This window comes from Aedes aegypti, chromosome 2 (genome assembly GCF_002204515.2).
Source record: "Aedes aegypti strain LVP_AGWG chromosome 2, AaegL5.0 Primary Assembly, whole genome shotgun sequence".
NCBI lineage: Eukaryota > Metazoa > Arthropoda > Insecta > Diptera > Culicidae > Aedes > Aedes aegypti.
In genome coordinates this window covers 119378617-119397928 of record NC_035108.1, presented here as the reverse complement: position 1 = coordinate 119397928, position 19312 = coordinate 119378617, and the positions used below count along the sequence as shown (strand labels likewise).

Here is a 19312-nt window from a genome sequence, read left to right as displayed (position 1 = left end):
TTGGCGGAAGAGAGAGAACGAGCACGCGGTCGGTCGGCTGAGTTGCCTCTGAGAGGCAGGCAGGCAGTCAGTGTGCATTTGACACAGTTCGGAATCAAGAGCAGCAATAACATCATCAGCAGCAGGCAGGCAGCACTGGCACACAAAAAAGTATGACACACTCTCGCTCTCATTGGCCCACTTTTTGGGGCTCGCGTAGTCGTCGTCGTCGTCGTCGTCGTGGTGTGCGCACGCAAACACACACACTGAGAAGGTAGCCTGAATTCTCACGCCTCACGCCCCAGCCAACGAGCGCACTATCTTCATCAATCGACGTCTCGCGGTGTTGAAAAAAAGCTTATGAGTGCTTGAAGGGTGGGGGAGTCTGAACTGGGCGGTGTGTGCTCGAAATTTAGAACTAGAAGGTCAATCGCAATATTTTTACAGTCAACCCTAGCTGGCTCAAATGTTGGAAGAGTTTTTTGAGGGGTGTTCTCGATCGCAATTTTATTAGCGAGAAATGATTGATCTTCAAGTTTGATTTAACGTCATATGTGTCATGTGCACGTAGCTGAAGTGGTAGATTACTCGGATTACTCTCAAAGAAGAAATCATTCAATTTATTTTCTGTGACTTTCACGGCACCATATGACGAAGATCTACCATGATTTATAAACAAAACCAGCAGGATATTTTCCAGTCTATACACTTTCGACTTAAGAATAATTTAGTATTAACTACAAATAGTTTTAAAGCTGTTCCTAATTCTAAATATTTATATTACCTATACTCTATTTTTATTCCTCTTACGTCGCTGAACGTCATATCAACTAAAAAATATATACAGATCTGCCTTGCCATACATAATTATCTGGTTCCAGATATATTCAAATGTTCCTCCACGGACCGACACTTAGTCATAACATACGTAAATAATCCTGACAGCATTTGACTCATGTTCACTCATATGTTTTTCAAAACAATACACTGGAGTCTGTTGAATCTTGAGTTTCGAGTTATCTGCTCATGGTGCATCAGTAGCAATACTCTTTTGAAACTTGGGAATTCCATAACGAATTTTATAGAGATTTCCTCCAATTCCTTTTATTTTATTCATTTATTTGATGTGTTTTTATCGATTCTTTTCAAAAAAGGATAATCTCCAGGAATCCCAAGTTACATTATAACATTTTATTCCACTGAAGTTAGTTTGAGAGTGATTTGTTCAACTCGTATTAAGCAAAACTGTCTTTTGGGGTGTGGTAAACCAGCATAGAGCAGAAAATTTCAATGACAAAGAAAAATTACCTAAAACATCCAATGATTCCTCCAAGAAAACCATCTAAGGAATTTCTCAAAAATGTCTTCAAATATTCTAGTTATTCCGCCAGAAACTATTTGGAAGGTCTCTTTAAAACTTCCCACAAAAAATCCTAAATAGAATTTGTCAATGAATTTTTCTTTGAATTACTTCTAGAATATTTCAAAATATCCATAAGATTTTTGCAGCCATCACTTTTAGAATATCTGCATGAAATTGCATCATCGGTTGCTGTACATATTTATTGGGAATAAGGTAGAGTTTATGTTTGAGAGTTTTTGGTAGGAATTCTTTATACTGCTAAACCCTCTCGTTTGAGCATATCTCCAAGATTTCTTCAGAAATCCATCCAGCCATTCCCACATGTATTTTTTTCATCAAATCAGAAATTCTTCTAGGATTTTTTTCTATGAGATCACGTATGATTCCAACCACGATTTTCAACCCGTAATATGCCGGAACGAACCTACAATTTTCAAAATGCTCGTTCTCAACAATGATTTAACCGATTTCCAAATTTTTTGGCTTTCCGTGAAGGGGAATAGTTGTACTAACTTACAGCGGTAGTGCCGCCCCACTGAATTTTGAAGATGCATATATGTCTGTGTTTTTTTCTCATTTTTCACGCTGAGCTGATCAAATAGCTCTGGTTTTTGAATTTATTCATTGTCCATTCTCGTTTTTCACGCTGAGCTGATCAAATAGCTCTGGTTTTTTGAATTTATTCATTGTCCAGTGGCCTAAATCTTATCGGATAGGTGCCATTTAGTGAGAAAATGGTTATACACATCTCGGGAATAATTTGGCTCCGATGGTTAAAAACCTGGTTCTCCGGAAACATCCGCGAATATGGTCAGTTCATGAAAGTCATCCTAGACAGCTGCGGTTTTTTTGCAAACGCATCATAATTCATTATCAAAGAACTAAATATATGATTGGAATTGTTTATCGGCAGGAGCGGCTACTATAACGACCTTCAGAACATCCGTAAAGTTGATCATTTCGTGAAAATCATCCTGACCACCGCGATTTTTTTTTTCAATGATATCAGGATTCATAATTTTAGGACATTACGGATGATTTGAATTGTCCACATGGGCGTAGCCAGGATTTTCATCAGAGGGGGGCAAGCTACCTTATGAGTTCATTCACGAATTTCACGCATAACGATTATTAAATACATCCTCGCAATATTTTTGCATGAAACGTTAGAATATTATATTTTTCAGACATCTCGCAAGTATTCCTCTAATAAATCCGACAGAAAATCGCCTTGGAAAATGTTAAGGGATTCCTGTGGAGATTTGTGTTGTTTTAAATTTCTTCTCCGGGTAATCTGAATTATTCTAGGAGTACTTCCAGAAACTCCTCAATGTACTCTAGAACGTGATTGTTTCAAAGGCACAGTGCATGAGTTCATGAGCTTCATGATTTCACTAAATATTTTTATTAGAGTTCAACAAATAATACATTCAGTTTTAAAAGGGATGCCTTCAAATATTTTCTCTTGACTTTTTTCTGGAATTATACCACCAATTTCTCTAAGAATTGGTTCAGGGATACAGTCAGGAATCGATTTTAGATTTTTTATAGGAATTGTTTCAAATTTGAACTAACTTTTTCTTGAGATATTTCTTCAAACATTACTCTCGGTATTTTTCCTGGTCTCGGACATAAATTCTCCAACAAAGATGATATCAAGAACTCATTCAGAGATTCAGATATTCTTGGAATCTGTTTTGGTACAATCTTTAAAGAAGAAATTCTTCAAAATTTCATCCACATTTTCCCAAAAATTCATCCAATTGTTTCTTGACGAATTCCTTCTGGAATTTGTTTTTAGAAAATCTAACAATTTTCTTTTAGGAAATTTCCTTCTCAAAATGTTTTAGGAAATCCAGTTGGAATATTTTCAACAAATCCAACGGATTTTTTCTAATATATCTTGCAAAAGGAATTTAAGTATATGATGAGAGATTTCTTATGAATTATGCAAATGATGTCTTGGTGTTCTTAGAGAAATAATACTAAAAGAAGAAGTTCTGAAGATTATTCCTAGTGTTACCTGTACACTAATTCCAGTTTGAAAATGTGGTCGATTCCTCAGAAATATTATGAAACTTCCCTATGCGAAATCACAGGATTAATGTTGAAAAAAGTATCTAATGACATCCTACAGAATTGCCAGGATAAATTTCTACAGGAGTCGTCAAAATATCATTTGTTTTAATACTTGGAGTAAATGCCAATGCCTTCGTTCATTGTTCTGCAAACTTATTTAAAGAATCTCAAATAATACCAACTTCTGATGAAATTCCTAAGATAGTATATAAGAGCTGTTTATGGCAAATTATTTTGAAGAATCCTTTGAGCAATATCTGCCTAAGACAATGCTTGGAGATGTAACTAGCGAAACTACTTATAGAATCCTTAAAAACTTCCTAGCATGATTCCTGTAGGAAACCTTCGACAATCTAAGCAGATTCTGGCGGAATTTTTCAGAATAATTAAGTGTGGTGTAAATCCAAAAAAAAAATCTAGTACAAAAATAAGAGACATGTATGTAACGAGTTCTTCAAGGAGCTCTGAGAATTACCATAAACAAATTTTTGATAAGTCTAAAGTTGATTTCATTCAGGATTTCCAGAAAAAAAAATGTCAGGCTAAGGGATTTTTGGAGACATCTTAGAAGGAGTTTATGAATCTCAAGTGAGTTATCAAGAACAATTTGCAATGGAATGTTTTAAGAATTTTACTGAGAAAAAAAGAAAAAAATCTTGTCATTCCTATTTTTTTTCCTGAAGCGGAATCCCGAAAACACGTAGGAGAGTTTCAGAAAGTACCAAGACTAAACAAGAAGGAATCTCTTTGAACTTTCCGATAAATCTTTTACTCGAAATTTTTAAACGATTCATTAAGTAACTCCTTCTGAGTTGGAGAAATTTTTGAAGATACATAAAAAAAAAACCTTGAGGAATTGCTGGCGACTCGTTGGAGAAATTCGATTTAGTCCGAGGAATATCTTGAAATAAATCCTGGGGTGATTATTGAAAATAATATTTGAAAAATCGAAAGAAAAACATCTAGAAGAATCCCATGCTGAAACTCTTGAGAATATGTGAAGCTCATTTTTTTTTTCAAATTCTTCGATGAATTCTTTGATGAATTCGTTAAAAGAGTATTTGCCATAATCCTTTTGACTCCATACTTTTTGGTGGATTCTGTTAAAAATATATTTTGGAATCTGGATAAACGTCGAAAACAAATATTGAGGAATTCAAACATAAGAATAGTTTCTGTAGTCAATTCTTTTCCATCGGATGGGGAGAGGCGAGGCTACTTCAAATTTTCAGAATAGTTTTTTGGCAGAAGCTTGAATGTAAGCTGGACTCCAAGAATTAGCCAATAAACAATTTTATAAAGATATGAATACACAAATCCACAAAACAGTTTTCGAAAATTGTTTCTTTCCGTTGGCCAGGGGAGGGTAATGGCCCCTCCCGGCCCCCTTAGGCCTCGCCCATGATTGTCCATGGACATAAGTGGCCACTATGATGACCGCCGGAAGATCCAGAACATCCGTAAAACTGTCATGTCGTAAAAATCATCCTAGGCCACCGTCACTTTGTCAATGATACCAGAACTCATAGATATAGAACATAATGGATGAATTGGATTATTCATGGACATAAGTAGCCACAATGATGGCCTCCAGAAGATCCGGAACATCCGTAAAACTATCGTCTTGTTAAAATTCATCCTGGACCACCGCATTTTTTTTCCAATGATGCAACTATTCCCCTTCACGAAAAGAAATTTGGCTTTCGGAAATCGGTTGAAGCATTGTTGAGAACGATCATTTTGAACATTCTAGGTTCGTCTCGACATTTTACGGGTTAAGACCATTAACTGAACAATTTCTACGAAAAATGCCTCTAAAATGCCTCCAAGTATTTATTCTAAGATTCTTTGGAGAGTGATTTAAGGAATCATTTCAATAATGGATTTAGAGATTGTATAGGGGGAGATCCCCCAGTACCGGACACTTAAGCAACTAAATTCATAATTCGAAAAATACTGGTTTTATGTGCTCGTATTACCCATTTATGATAAATATTATCATTTTTATAGTGTACAAAAATAAATTTGAAAATGTATATATGAATTTTGACATTGCGTTTTGATGATGTATTTTAGTACCAAATTGATCGATCTTGAAAGGTGGCACCCAATACCGGACAGGATCGGGAAATGCCTCGAATTCTGTAAATTTGAACATAATTGAATGTGTTTACTATAGGAATAGTATATAATTGCCAATTCAATTTATTTGTAACATTTTCAAGAACAATTTGATTTTTTCTTAGTTTGCAAGATGTTCATCAAAAATCTTTTTCATATATGAAAGCACATTTTACGATGTTGTTCTGATTGTTCATTTTTCTTAATTTTATTGCATGTTTGATACCATGATGGACGGAATCCATGGAAAATGAATGAATTTTAAGACACTGGTGCGAAAATTTCAAAGATATCATGTTAAAAATCAAGCTGTCCGAAACAGGGGGACAGGAGGTGTTAGACCAAAATTGTAATTTGTCCATATTTAGTTCAATTATGGTACAAAATACATTAACACAATCAAATAAGAATTACGTTCGATAATGCTTGTGTGATTCAAGGTATGTTTCCAATTTCAAAATAATTACTAAATAGGCTCAAAATTAAGGCGATACGTAAATTTTATAAAGATTTTTAAACTTTTCTACTTTTTTTAAAAGGCATGCATATTTCAAGGATGTGTTATTCTACGCAAACATCAATCTCCTTAATAGCTTTCTTTTCTTCTAATACACCATCTTGATTGGACCACTATTTCTCAATTTTTCGACTTTGTCCGGTATTGGGTGCTGTCCGGTACTGGGGGATCTCCCCCTATATAATTTCGTCATAGATTCTAAGGAATATGAAAACCATAAACATATGCTTTAAAAATATTAGTATTTTCCACACTTGATTTTTTCATATATATTTCCATGATTTTATATGAAATTTCATGCAAATATTCATAGTTGATTTTATACACAAACTCTGGAAACATTTGGAGGAGAAATATCTGGAGAATGCTATGAAGATTTTTCCCAGAAATTTCTAGATTATAATTAAAAAAAACTATTCACCAATCCCTGAGAGATTTCCTAGAATAAATTCAAGAAGAAACGCTTCCAGACATCTCTTTGAGAATTTTATGAAAAATCCCTAGAACAATACTTGTACGTGTCCTGAGTGGATGCCTTGTTGAACCTTTGAAAAGAAAAATACTTCATATTTCAGTTAGCGAACAAGAGCTATTCTCGGAGGAAGTTCTTGAAAATCTCATGACGGATTCAAAAGTTTCCATCATCGAACATATTGGAGCCCTCTATAACCTGATCCTTGCCCCATGTCATTTAAAATGCATTGTTGTACTCCAGAGATTATTACTACGTGACTATTCCATAGGTTTACATATTTCCCATGGAAAGGCTTCAGGAATTATTATTGTGATTCGTATAGCACTTATCCAGAAATACGTACAAAGACTCCTCGAGGGATCCCTCTAGAAATGATTATGAAGATTCCTCTAGTGATACTCTCAGGAATTTGTAATGAAATTCTTCAACTAACTCTTCAAGCTATGCTAAGATAAAGTTGTCGAGAATTTACTCCAGGAATTACTTCGTAAATTCTCCCAACAATTTTTATAAGATGTCCAAGAAAAATTCGATCTTTCAGAAATTCTCCACCGATTTCATCAATTACTAACGGAGAGTAACAACTGGAGCAATATTCCAATAAATTAAACCGAAGACTCCTCATAAATTTCTACAGAATTTTGAGTTCTTTAAAAGAATTGTCGAATAATTTTTGGGGTAAGTTCTCAATGAACAAATAAATTTTATAGTTGCTTTAGAGTTTAAGACCACAAAACCTTCAGCCTTTATATTTTCTAAAGTTCCGCTCGAGATTTTCCTGGAATTTGGAGTTGAAGAATTTCGAGTTGGACTTTTGGTAGGATTACAGGAATAATTTTGCTCATGAAAATCTTTCAAAAATTCCACAGGGTTTGGTTAATTTTCAAGAATTCAGAAGATATCCGGAGATCTTCAAAAGGCTTCTCTTTTGTAGAAATTAATAACGTTTGAAAAATTTCTTTGGCATCTCTTGGGAGACGTTCTTAGAGAAATCATGGATATTTTTTTTGTAAAATTTTTAGAAGAACTAGAATACTGCAACAGATTCCTGAAGGAAGCATGGGAGAAATCTCTGGAGGTGTTTCTAGATAAATTTCTAGTTGCAATAGTCCTAACAAACATAAGAGGAAATTAAAAAAATCCCAGAATGAATCCCTTAAAATTCTATAGAACAATCGCTGGATGAAATTCGAGAAAGATAACTTCCTTGCGAAAGGAATTTTTGAAGACATCTCTAGAGTAATTTCACTGCGGAACACGATTTTGTCTCCAGCATCAAAATACCTCTATTCACTTAATTAAGGGAAGCTGAATCCATTGCCGTTTACAGAAATATCATAGCACGTCTAGTTTTTGAGATATTGGTTGCTGAAAATGCAAAAATTGACTATTTCAGCCAACTTGCATGCAAGTTTGCCAGCTTGTAAGGAAATTTATTTGCTTAATTTGCCACAGAATTCAAACTTTATGTGTATAACAATACTAATCATCATGGTAAAGAGTTGTGTTTGATCCTTTGCTCGCGTCACTTGCTCCTGCGGGGGCGGGTGATGTGAGCAGGATCAATCATGCTGCGCGTCGCTCGCGTGGCGTGATATGATAGTGTCGCGGATCGAGAATCGGGTTAGTTGTGTTTGATCCTTTGCTCGCGTCACTTGCTCTTGCGGGGGCGGGTGACGTGAGCAGGATCAATCATGCTGCGCGTCGCTCGCGTGGCGTGATATGATAGTGTCGCGGATCGAGAATCGGGTTAGTTGTGTTTGATCCTTTGCTCGCGTCACTTGCTCTTGCGGGGGCGGGTGACGTGAGCAGGATCAATCATGCTGCGCGTCGCTCGCGTGGCGTGATATGATAGTGTCGCGGATCGAGAATCGGGTTAGTTTTGTTTGATCCTTTGCTCGCGTCAAATTATTTATCATGGTCTAATCGCTTATCAAAGTGAATCCTGTGACCCAACGATCCTTCCCATTAACAAACATCCCTCCCAGTAACCTTTGTGGAGATGCAGAGGTAAACACGGTCTCCAAATAGCAAAGGTTACACACTAACATTCCTTCCCCCAATCCCACCTGACTGCATGGACGTGGCCGGCGCCGTTATTGACCCTGTATAAATAGAGGCACTGAATTATGCACACTGAAGAAGATTATGGCCAATCCCAGCCGAACTTCTAGTTGATTCTTTGTGCATTTTCAATGACTTCGGTCAATCACGGAATAGCAACCATTGATATGTGTAGTCAGTCTAAGCTAAGCTAAGCTAAGCTATAACAATACTAATCATCATGGTAAAGTGTCGCTAATAAATAATAATAATAATAATAATACTAATCATCGAAGTTTATAATACTTTTGATGCGGAAAAGTTATTTTTTGATGGTTTAGAAAAGTATTGTAATTTGCCATATAAGAGAAACGAAGAATTTTGTATGGAGGCTGCAAGCATGTTGAAAAAATCGGTTTAATCTAAATTTAATCGTGAAATTTCAACCAAAATATATCCAAAACGAAAGTTTAAGTCCTGTTATATCCTAAAATATATTTCAAATATTAGGTAAACATCAATAAAACCAACGTTTTATACAACTTTGGCGACCTGTAGCTAAAAATTGTGACATGATGGGAAATTTCTGAGAACGGCATCAGATTCAGCAATCCCAAATCTACTAGAGACACATAATTTGATCCTTGAGACACGCAAAAATGTAATTTTTGTTGCGCTGTGTTTCTGAGGGTATCTTTGGAAAAAATAGGATGAATTCTTCAAAATCGGAATATCAAAAATTGGTGAAAGGTGAAAATGACGGTCACATGGATCGCCCTAAATCGGGATATGTTTGAATTCTCAGCTGTATCTGTTACCCATTCAATAAATTAAACTTAGTCGTATTGTAAATCATGCGAGAATAAAGAAGATCTCTGGTAGTTTTATAACACGGACACGTTAATGCTTCCAGTGGACGGTTATGTCCTTTGAAGGAAGCACCACACTAGACAACGGACTAGCATGCAACGCCCAGTGGCACAGTCGAAATACTTTTCTGACGAAAAGTTTTACGGACTGCAGTGGGAATCAAATCCACTCTCCTTGACTCGATGCGGCTAAATTCTTGGTAACACTAACCACACGGCCACGAATATACGATAATTTTAAGGCTATTGATTAGACAATATTGACTCGCATATTGAGCATCATTGAATTCTGAGATGGTTGTTACTTTCACTTGCTTAGTTTTGTTTGAAAATGACACGCTAAAATTTTATTTAAGACAAGAAAAAGTTTTTGTTAAAACAATCATTTTTTCCTTTAAAGTGTCCATCTTGTAAAGTATTGACGATTGCTAGTAAACACAATTAACTGTCTTGAGAAATTCATCTAAATAAAAAAAATGTCTCTTTTACTTTGATTTTAAATTCTGGAAATATTTCTTTTTCAAGTATAGGCCACAAAGGAGACAATTGTTGTATTGAATTTTCGATTATTTGTTAGTTATTGAGGGAGCGAAAAGTGCTTCGTCCTCCTTATTTGACGCCCATGATAGATCCTGCCGCATGAAATAGAGTAAGTGCTGTGAAAGTGCTCGTAGAACATTTAATGCACTTTAAAAAAAAATCCCCAAAAACATCAATTCCAAACCGGGAATAATCCCCCTATCCCGGAGCTCACTCGATTAAATGTTGAGGCAGGGAAGGAACTCCCCGTTTGTTAATTCCATCATCGCCGTCGCCATCGCCATTGCCGTCATCGTCACCGTCGTCATCGCTTGAACTCAATTCGATTACATACACACTGGCGCGCGCGCCTCGACCGATATCCGCTGGTGTATTTATGCAGGTAACTCAGCCGAGTTCCACTTTCGGTTTCATTTTATGCTTTTATGCTCTCTTCTGGCTGCTTGCACACCCCACCCTTTCGCCATTCAACGGCTGATGGACGACGACGAAGAGGACGATGCAAAGCATGCAACATCGATCGTTCGCTCACTCACTCAGTTCAGTTGGTTATGCTCCCTCTCCCGTACGGGGCGGAAAAATTGAGTGCTCGCCAGGCGAGTGCTCCCACAATGCAATGCAACCATCCAGCGGGGGGTTCGCTTTTGTGTATGGGTATGTATCCACCGGCTTTGTGTTCCATCTTCGGGTGACGAGGCGGAGAAGAACACGCGAGAGTATCCGACCGACCATCATGATGATGGTGTGCCCCAGCGAGAGCCGAAAAATAAAAGCGAAATTTGTGGTATGAGGTAATATTCCAGCGTTATTGCTGTAATTTAACCAACTACCACTACCAAGGCAGACAAGCGTTGTGGAACCGGTAAGGGAGCGCTACAGAGGAGAGTCCAGCACTGATCGATCGGATCAACTCCATGAACAACTATGATAGTTGATAGCGGTAAGGTAGATCCAGCACCGAATCGGATATGGTGTGAAACTACAATAAGGGGTCGTCCATTAATTAGGTAAGGGTTTATGGGGGGAGGGGGGGGTTTGAAATTTCTTACGCGCCATACAAATTATTTTTAATTTTCATACAAAAAATCTTACTATGGGGGGAGGGGGGGGGGGGTCTAAAAACCGCCAAAATTGTCTTACGTAATTAATGGATCGCCCCTAAAAGAGTTGGATCGTTGGATGTTGAGAAGTTTGGATACATTTGTAATGATCAATATGGATTGTACGTAAAAATGGATCCCAACATGAATTATTTTGGATATCCGTGCATCTCTTAGATTGTCTACAATAAAAGGCTTATCGATGAAAACTTAGGAACATTTGCAAAATCTTTCAGCCTGAACTGAAATAAAAATATTGAGTATTGCATTGGTTTATGGATGAAAAATAGTAGCTAGTTTTTAGTTTTTTTTTGTATTCCAACCTAACCATTGAAGCCTAAATAATTGAGGTTGAGGTGTACATCTGCATGTTTGGTGAACACCAATGCAGCTTTCGAAGCTACTTTGAGAGGTGAGAACTTAAGGTGAAGATGAATAAACAAAATTGCAAAAAAAAGTGTTTTATAGGGTAATTTGATCATTGGACTATTATCTGCAATAAAACTTCCAAACCAAATTTCAAACGCTAATTCTATCAAAACACACCAATGAAACCATTCGGATGGTTCTTTGTTCTGCCATCAATTCGAATTAACACGCTTAAAAATGCGACTGTTTTGGAGTTACCGAGTAGATACGCCTGCAGTTTTTATGGGAAAGCTGCCGAAGAGAATGAGGCTGCCGACAATAATCACACTGACAAAAGATGTTCGAAGCGTTGTAAAAACGTTTCCAAAAAGCTTGTGACAAGTCTGTCGGTGTGAATCGATAGAGGATTGACAGGCGCATAAATGTAAACAGACAAACACGTATTTTGGCTGCTGATGTCCGAGAGAATTACAAAAGAAGTGCGACATCGGCTTAGACTGTCGAGAATACGTAAGTTTCCCTACTATATAATTTAATCTACTAGTTTGTGTATTAAATTATTTAGTAGCATGTTCCGTAACCGGTCGTTTGAGAACGTCGCGACCCATTGGAAGCCTTACCTAAAAAATAATGCGCTCTCGGGCTAGGCATTGGATATAAATAGAAAGCGTTGTGTTTGGATACCCGAGCAGGAACAAATAACTCCCCAATAACTTATGCATACCATATTTTGGTATCATACCAAAATTAGGTATTGTTCAGTTATCAATACCTCATTTTGGTATTACAATGGTATTTGAAAAGAGTGTTTAAAACAATTAAAAATACTTCATTTTGGTATTCGACAGGTATTGAGGACTGCTGGAGGTATTGAACTAGTATTGAAAAGTTTCACTTTTATATGAAAATCCATCAAGTATTATTTAGGTATTACAATACCTGATCTAGTTATCAGCTTGGTATTTGTAGAATATGCAGAAGGTATTATTTGAGGTATTTTACCTCTTATGCAGGGCTCATTCATACCTCATTCAGGTTGTAAGTATTGGAAATTATCTGGTATGGAATACCTCAATTTGGTATTCAGTAGTTATTTTCTTCTGCTCGGGTAGGCATTTAATTCTTCCGAAAGAGGTGCACTTTGCGAAAAAGGACCACCTGATTATTGAGCTGAAATTGAATTCAGGTTAACTTCTGCGTTCAAGAGTCCTCTCATGGCGTAGTGGTAACGCGCCCCAACTAGGCTGACCATAAGGTAACCGAATAAAAACGGGACAAATAAAGAATAAAACGGGACAATTCGAAATACCGTAAATTGGGTGAAATTGATCACTGTGTCACTCGATTTTATATCTTCGTAATGGAGCACAAATATCAATGTAACTTGCAGTGAATGAACGTTGTTTGTCGTAAGTATGTCCAAATTGTGTGTTGTGAAGTTTTTTGCGTTCAAAAATGTTTATTTATATGAAAATAATGTAAAATTTCAAAATCTTGTACATCAATAAACTTCTAGTTCTAGACAAGGATTTGGACATGGTATAATCCTGAAAGTTTGTGAGGATACTAAAGATATATCCCCAAACTAGATTTCATAACCAAAACTCGTACCAATTCGTTGATTTGGTTGAAATAATTGAATTTCTGTAATATATCAAGAAATTCCTTTGGGAATTGCATACATTTAGGCGTTTTCTGCGTTATTCTTGAAATTTAAACATTCATTATTTCTATAAATATTGTATTGTTAAGAATTTGGCAAGCATTTTCGGATTCAGGGAGCTCAAATTTATTATGTGAAGTTGTTTTGAAAACTAACAATAATGGCATTGATAAGTGATCAATTTCACCCCGAAATGAGATCTCCCGATTTTTTATTTTAGACATATTTTTAGCACTAAAATTAAATTTGTTAGAAAATTTCGGTACTTGAGTCAATGAGACTCACCTTCATACTTGTTTTCCTGCATTCAGTTGTTTGGCATTGTCAACATTATAGAAATCAGACAAGAAAAACCTAGAAAAGTGATCAATTTCACCCGAAATTACGGTACGTTTAAAACAATCGGAACAATTTAAAACACGGGACAATTTTACAAATCCAATATTACCCTACATCTGTGTATGATTCAATAAACACATAAGAACCTAGAAGAACCTTATTCAGTGATTTCTGAAAAAGGCATTTTTATAAATTTCTTTCTAAACATAATTCGTTACACATTTCAATGCAAGTAATTTAAAAGCTGGGTTAAAATGATTTAAATGAAATTGTTTACAATGTGGTGAGCATATCATAAACCTTTTTTTCGTAATACTTCATAATTTTATTGAAAAATACACTTTTTTAAACAAAAAGTCCAATCGAATGCATATTAGAAGTAAAAACAGAATTGTTCTTCAATACAATTTACAAAGATGGATTGATAAAAAGATTGATTCGATATATGTATTGAATCAAATTAAACAGCAAAAGTGATTTGTTTTTGTTCCCTTTTTCTCAATATTAGAGCTTCTAGGTTTATTTAAAAGCTTAAAGTAAATCGTGATATCGATGATTGTGGTCAAATTTTAGTAGAACAGTCTCAAGTCAATTTTCGACTAGTGTTCGGAAAATATAGCCTTTTCATATAAAATTTTCATTAACAATTTTCTGAAAGTATTTAATTCCATCAGGAATATTTTAAGTCTAATTTAAAAAATATCTTATGAAGATCGATCCTTATTCTGTAAATTAACTAAAAATTTGGCAAACGTATAAGCAAAAAAGCGCAAAATGGTAATCAGAAGCATATGTTGTCAAAAGATAAAGTTTAACTCTGTTTGAGAAACTGATAACTATCATTAGTGCATCAGATTCCACTCATTTAAGGGAAGTTATGTGTTCAAATGTTTACTATACAATAACTGTAGTGTTGATCATTACTATATTTATGTTGCAATGTAGATCCAAATATAGGTAATTAGTGGCAAAATAAAAATAATTTGAAAAACTGTCTTTAAAAAAAAATATTTAATTGAATTTGTTACTGCATCTAGGTGTTTCTATTTCCGCTCACGGTAAAGAGATTTCGTGAAGAACTTACAAAAAAATGCATTATTTCGAATTTTGTTGTTTATCCTGAAATTTGTTATGGTCAAATTGTAGCTACAACTGCAATAAAAAAGACTGTATACTAAAATCGACATCTCTTTAAAATTTTGTTTTATATTTTGCATGAGCGGTTATTGAAACACACAAAAATATCTAGTCATCCAATAGCCGCTACTACGCTACTACAAGACCTCGTGTTTCAATATAAAGAATTATTTTATAATATGAAAATAATGTCGAACGACTTTATTTGAAAGATAATGTAGCTAGAATATAGCCGTACGAAAAATGTTACTTTTTGACACTGAAAATCAATGTTTACACTAGTGAGCGTAAATAGGGACATGAGCGGATACCAATTCACTGATGGTACTTGAAAAATAGATGATTAAACTCTTAAATCTTATTTAAAATTGTTTGTAGAGGTCTACAAACAAAGAGCCACGAATTCCAACGAAGGATCAATCTTATACAAGTCGATTTCCTCAGAAAGAGAAGTATCGACGTTTGTTTGACGTCATTTAAGCTTTCGGTCAACGTCAGGCCAACAAGGAATTGGATAGGTCTATAATCCTTTTTTTTACTGGAGTTGAAAATTATGTGCCCCTTCTCTATATCCCAAAATACGGGACAATTCGAGCATTTTGCATAAAACGACGGGACAGCTCGTCAAGGTGGTAAAAACGGTACTGTCCCGTTAAATACGGTACGTATGGTCAGCCTAGCCCCAACTAGAGATCGGGGATTCGTGAGTTCGATTCTCACTGAGAAGACGTGTAACTTTTCGCAAATCTTCACATCAATTTGTCCATCTAATCCAATTGTAAATTATATGTATATGTAATTTTCGGTAGTTGTTAAACTTCCACTCCGCTGGTTAGCCGTAAACCACGATTCATAATTAAAACAAGTAAAAGATTTATATTTATCTTTACTCTGTGTTTGTATACTTTGTAACTTAGAGTACAAATATATTAAAAAACCACACTGTTTTAACTACAAATCACTAAAACGGAGTGAAAATCGATATACATACCAACAACGTATTAAAAAACTAAGAAAGCAGATAATTTCTGTGAAGCAATATTTTAAAATTGCATGGGATTAGTGAAAGTTGGCGGAACATCTTTTCACAAGTTATCGAAATTGTAGAGTATACTCAAGTCAACAAATTCATTTCTTATTTAGCGACTAGTTGTCTCAGATGGAAAACACTAGTCTATTCACATTACACATTGTTCAATTACGAAGAAAGAGGAGACAAAACCGACCAATAATGTTAATTGTTGATTGTATATGAACTGAATATAATATAATATAATATACGCTTTTTTGTATACCGCAGTAATAGGACAAAGGAAGAGATCCAGATTTATATAAAAACAAACATTGTAAGTTTGATTTCAAAATGTTTTTTTCAACTTCACTATACTCCCGATAATGGATAGTTTCCACACTTCGCATTGCAAAACAAGACAATATTTAGGTTTTGGACACTGAAATACGAAAATGCACGGTGTTGCAATTTAAAGCAACACCGTGCATTGACGCAATTTGAATGATATGATATCTCTTCATTTACGAAAAAAGTTTTTAAAATGGAGTAAAATGAACTACACATCAATTAAAACACAGATAATTATGATGAATGTCAAAAAGATACTGAAGAGCAAACACTAAGAAACCCTTTGATGCAATTCGACAAAGAATCGTTTCTGGATGGCATTTGAAAAGATGTGTGAAAAATACTAAATTATATTTTTTCTTGTTACTTGCTACTTCCGGCCGAGGGGTCATAAAAACCTAACTACGCTAGTTCCTATAATTTCAAATGAAAATAGGTCTGCTCAATGTTACGTCATTTAATACGACGCACATATTTCTTCTGCGATAACATTTTTTGGAAAATATACGGTAGTCGTGAACAGATGACTTGTTCAACAAACTTCAATTACTTCAGGAGCAAAATAAAACAAATCCCATCTACTGCTGAAGTTTTGAAAGAAGCAGAATCAGTTATTGTTTGTTTAAGACATTGTTGAGAAGCCTCAACAATACAGTGGTTAAAATAATAATTGAAATAGAAATTAAATTGTTGTTTTCAAAGCTAACCTAATGTACTTCATTAGCGCATATTCCACTGTGTCCATGGAATCTATTTATTTTGTAGTGATGATACTTTGTAATTACATCCCAAGTAGCACACATGTTATATTGGAAGCAAAATAACTATTATATGACAAGATTTAGTCATATATCAGTTGATATGCCTGAATTATAACATGTTTGTTACTCGGGATAGAATTACATTCGGTTCGTACGCATAAACTATGGCTTCATATCCAGGAAAGTGTGTAGTGAAGTATCATTCTAGGACTTCTTCATCATAAATGGTCGGCATTAAGTCAGAGTGGACCAAGTGACATTTTTCATATTTTGAGAAAAATGGGTTTAAAGTCTATAGCTCTGTAGTTTTTAAACTCGTTTAAATTTGGGTTCAATATTTCTACACATCTTTATGTTACTTAAAAAAAGGTGAAGTGATTATCATGAAAAATCATAATCCAAACCTATGATAGAACGATTCGTTGATGTGTACTTGGTTCACTTTGACTGAACAACTTCTAGGAAAATAATAATCATTTAATGCTTCAATGGTCAAAGTGGGTGCATATCTCCAACATAAGCAGATTATCAAGACCCTACGACTGATGTAAATTCTTCAATAATCCATATCGTCAATACCGAAATCAGTGGCATTACGATAGCTTGAAAATTAAGGTTTTGCAGGGTCAAAACGGCTTAAAATAGCATAAAATGAATAAAAATGAATATAAATGGACAAAAATGGCTTAAAAATAGTTAAAAATATTTTAAATTCGCTCAAAAATGCGGTTCGAAATGGCTCAAATAGTTCAAAAACTTAAATAGGCTTGAAATAGTACAGTAGGATTCCGTTTTTTGCATGTTCCGTTCTTGGCAACATTTTTGAATGCCATTAAAATTTGTAAGTTTTTGTAAATATTATTGGTTTTGTCGTTTTCGTCATCTGAATAACAGGTCAACTTCTCACCGGATACATTCCAGAGTTCCATTTTTGTCGATATTCCCCCAAATCCCAACAAACATTAAGGGCTCTCGTACGCGCCTATTTACTTCGGGATGGTCATTGGTCATGCATTCGCAAAGATTCATGAGGCCATTAATCTCAACTAGAGAACAATCTCTTCTTAGGCATGCATACTAAGTGACCAGCCCACTTGAGTCTGCCAGTAGATGATACAATTAATTAAACCGATTTACGTCAGATTTGAAACAGCTTGTTTGAACAAAGCACAAGCACTGATACAAGAGCAACAAAAAGTCTAATACTTACACAGAGTTTCAGTCATAAATTTCGTCTCATCTTTTAAGCTCACTGTTCTTATTACTTTGATATTGCTTACATTGCGTATGTAAAACCACACCGCAGTAATAAAAACAATCAACATATAATCCACAAAAAGTGTGCTTATTCAATCGTATTGTTTTTCATTTTCAATAATTATAATGTTGCCAAGTACAATCATGATAAATGCGAACACAGTCCAAACTGCAATTTATTTTGAATAATATCATTGAAGTGTGCAATAAATACGAATGAGAGCGTTTAAAATTTATTTCCATGGTATTAGTGTGTTTATTGATGTTTCTGCGTCAACTAATAAGAGCGACGTTCTCTCTTTGTTAGAGATTCTGTAAGACGTTAGTTTTGTTCAGAGACGATACAACATTCCATACAAGATTTTCAATCAAGGAACTGGGCCAATAAATTTTCTAACTGCCTGATAGGCTCTTGAAGTTTCACAGCAGGATCGTTTTTCGTTGATTTCATAAGCTACGACCCGCATTTATGGATCATGAGATGTAGTTGTATATGTTTGACCTTTCGATTGCAGCCATCATTTTGTTATGTGATGCTTTGTAAGTACGTCTTTGTAATAATGCAGATATACATTTCATTTGTTTGTATTCTTACACAGTTTTGAGGAAATATCACTTATGCGATTATTGGTTTTACACAAAAAGTGTACATAAAGCTTCTGAAACTCATTGAAGACATTTAAGCGATAAAAAGTATGTGCAAAACCTGTGAATCAACCGTTTTTTTGCATGTAAACCCATACTTTCTTCAGTTCCTCGACTGTCTTCACTACCTTAGGTCGTTTAAGAAGGTGCTGCTTCATAATCCCCCAGTACTTCTCGATGGGGCGGAGCTCCGGAGTGTTGGAAGGGTTGAACATTTTCGGCACGAAATTGACCTTATTGTCCGCATACCACTTCACCACGTCCGCTTAAATTGCTTTGAAAAAGCTTAAAATTGCCTAAAACGGCTTAATATGTTAAAAACGGCTAAAACAGAATAAAACAAGTCAAAATAGCTTAAGATGGTTTAAAACGGTCTCGAAGAACATTTGTATCTAAATTGCATTGGGAAATTCAGGACTGTTGGAGTTTTTGATAAATATCGATAAGGCCAACATATTATCTAGTCTATTCGGTCTGAACACCGACCAAATATGCTCAACGCAAACTGACTTTTCCACCATTGAAGCTTCTAAATTTCATGTTTACTTCTCATTGTGTATATCTTATATTCTCCTTTCTACATCTCTAATTAGACTTCCCATAGGAATTCAGGGTGATAATGATTAAAAACTCATCCCCATCTGCTGCCGGTGGTGCCCTTGTTTACTCTATTGCAAATCCTGTTAACACCTACT

General features: G+C 35.2%; 1 protein-coding gene across 5 annotated transcripts in view; it reads right to left on the bottom strand.

The window, feature by feature from the left end:
* LOC5573425 (nuclear hormone receptor FTZ-F1) overlaps positions 1-19312 on the bottom strand; it is a 628100-nt gene that overhangs the window by 210452 nt on the left and 398336 nt on the right. The window lies entirely within an intron of this gene.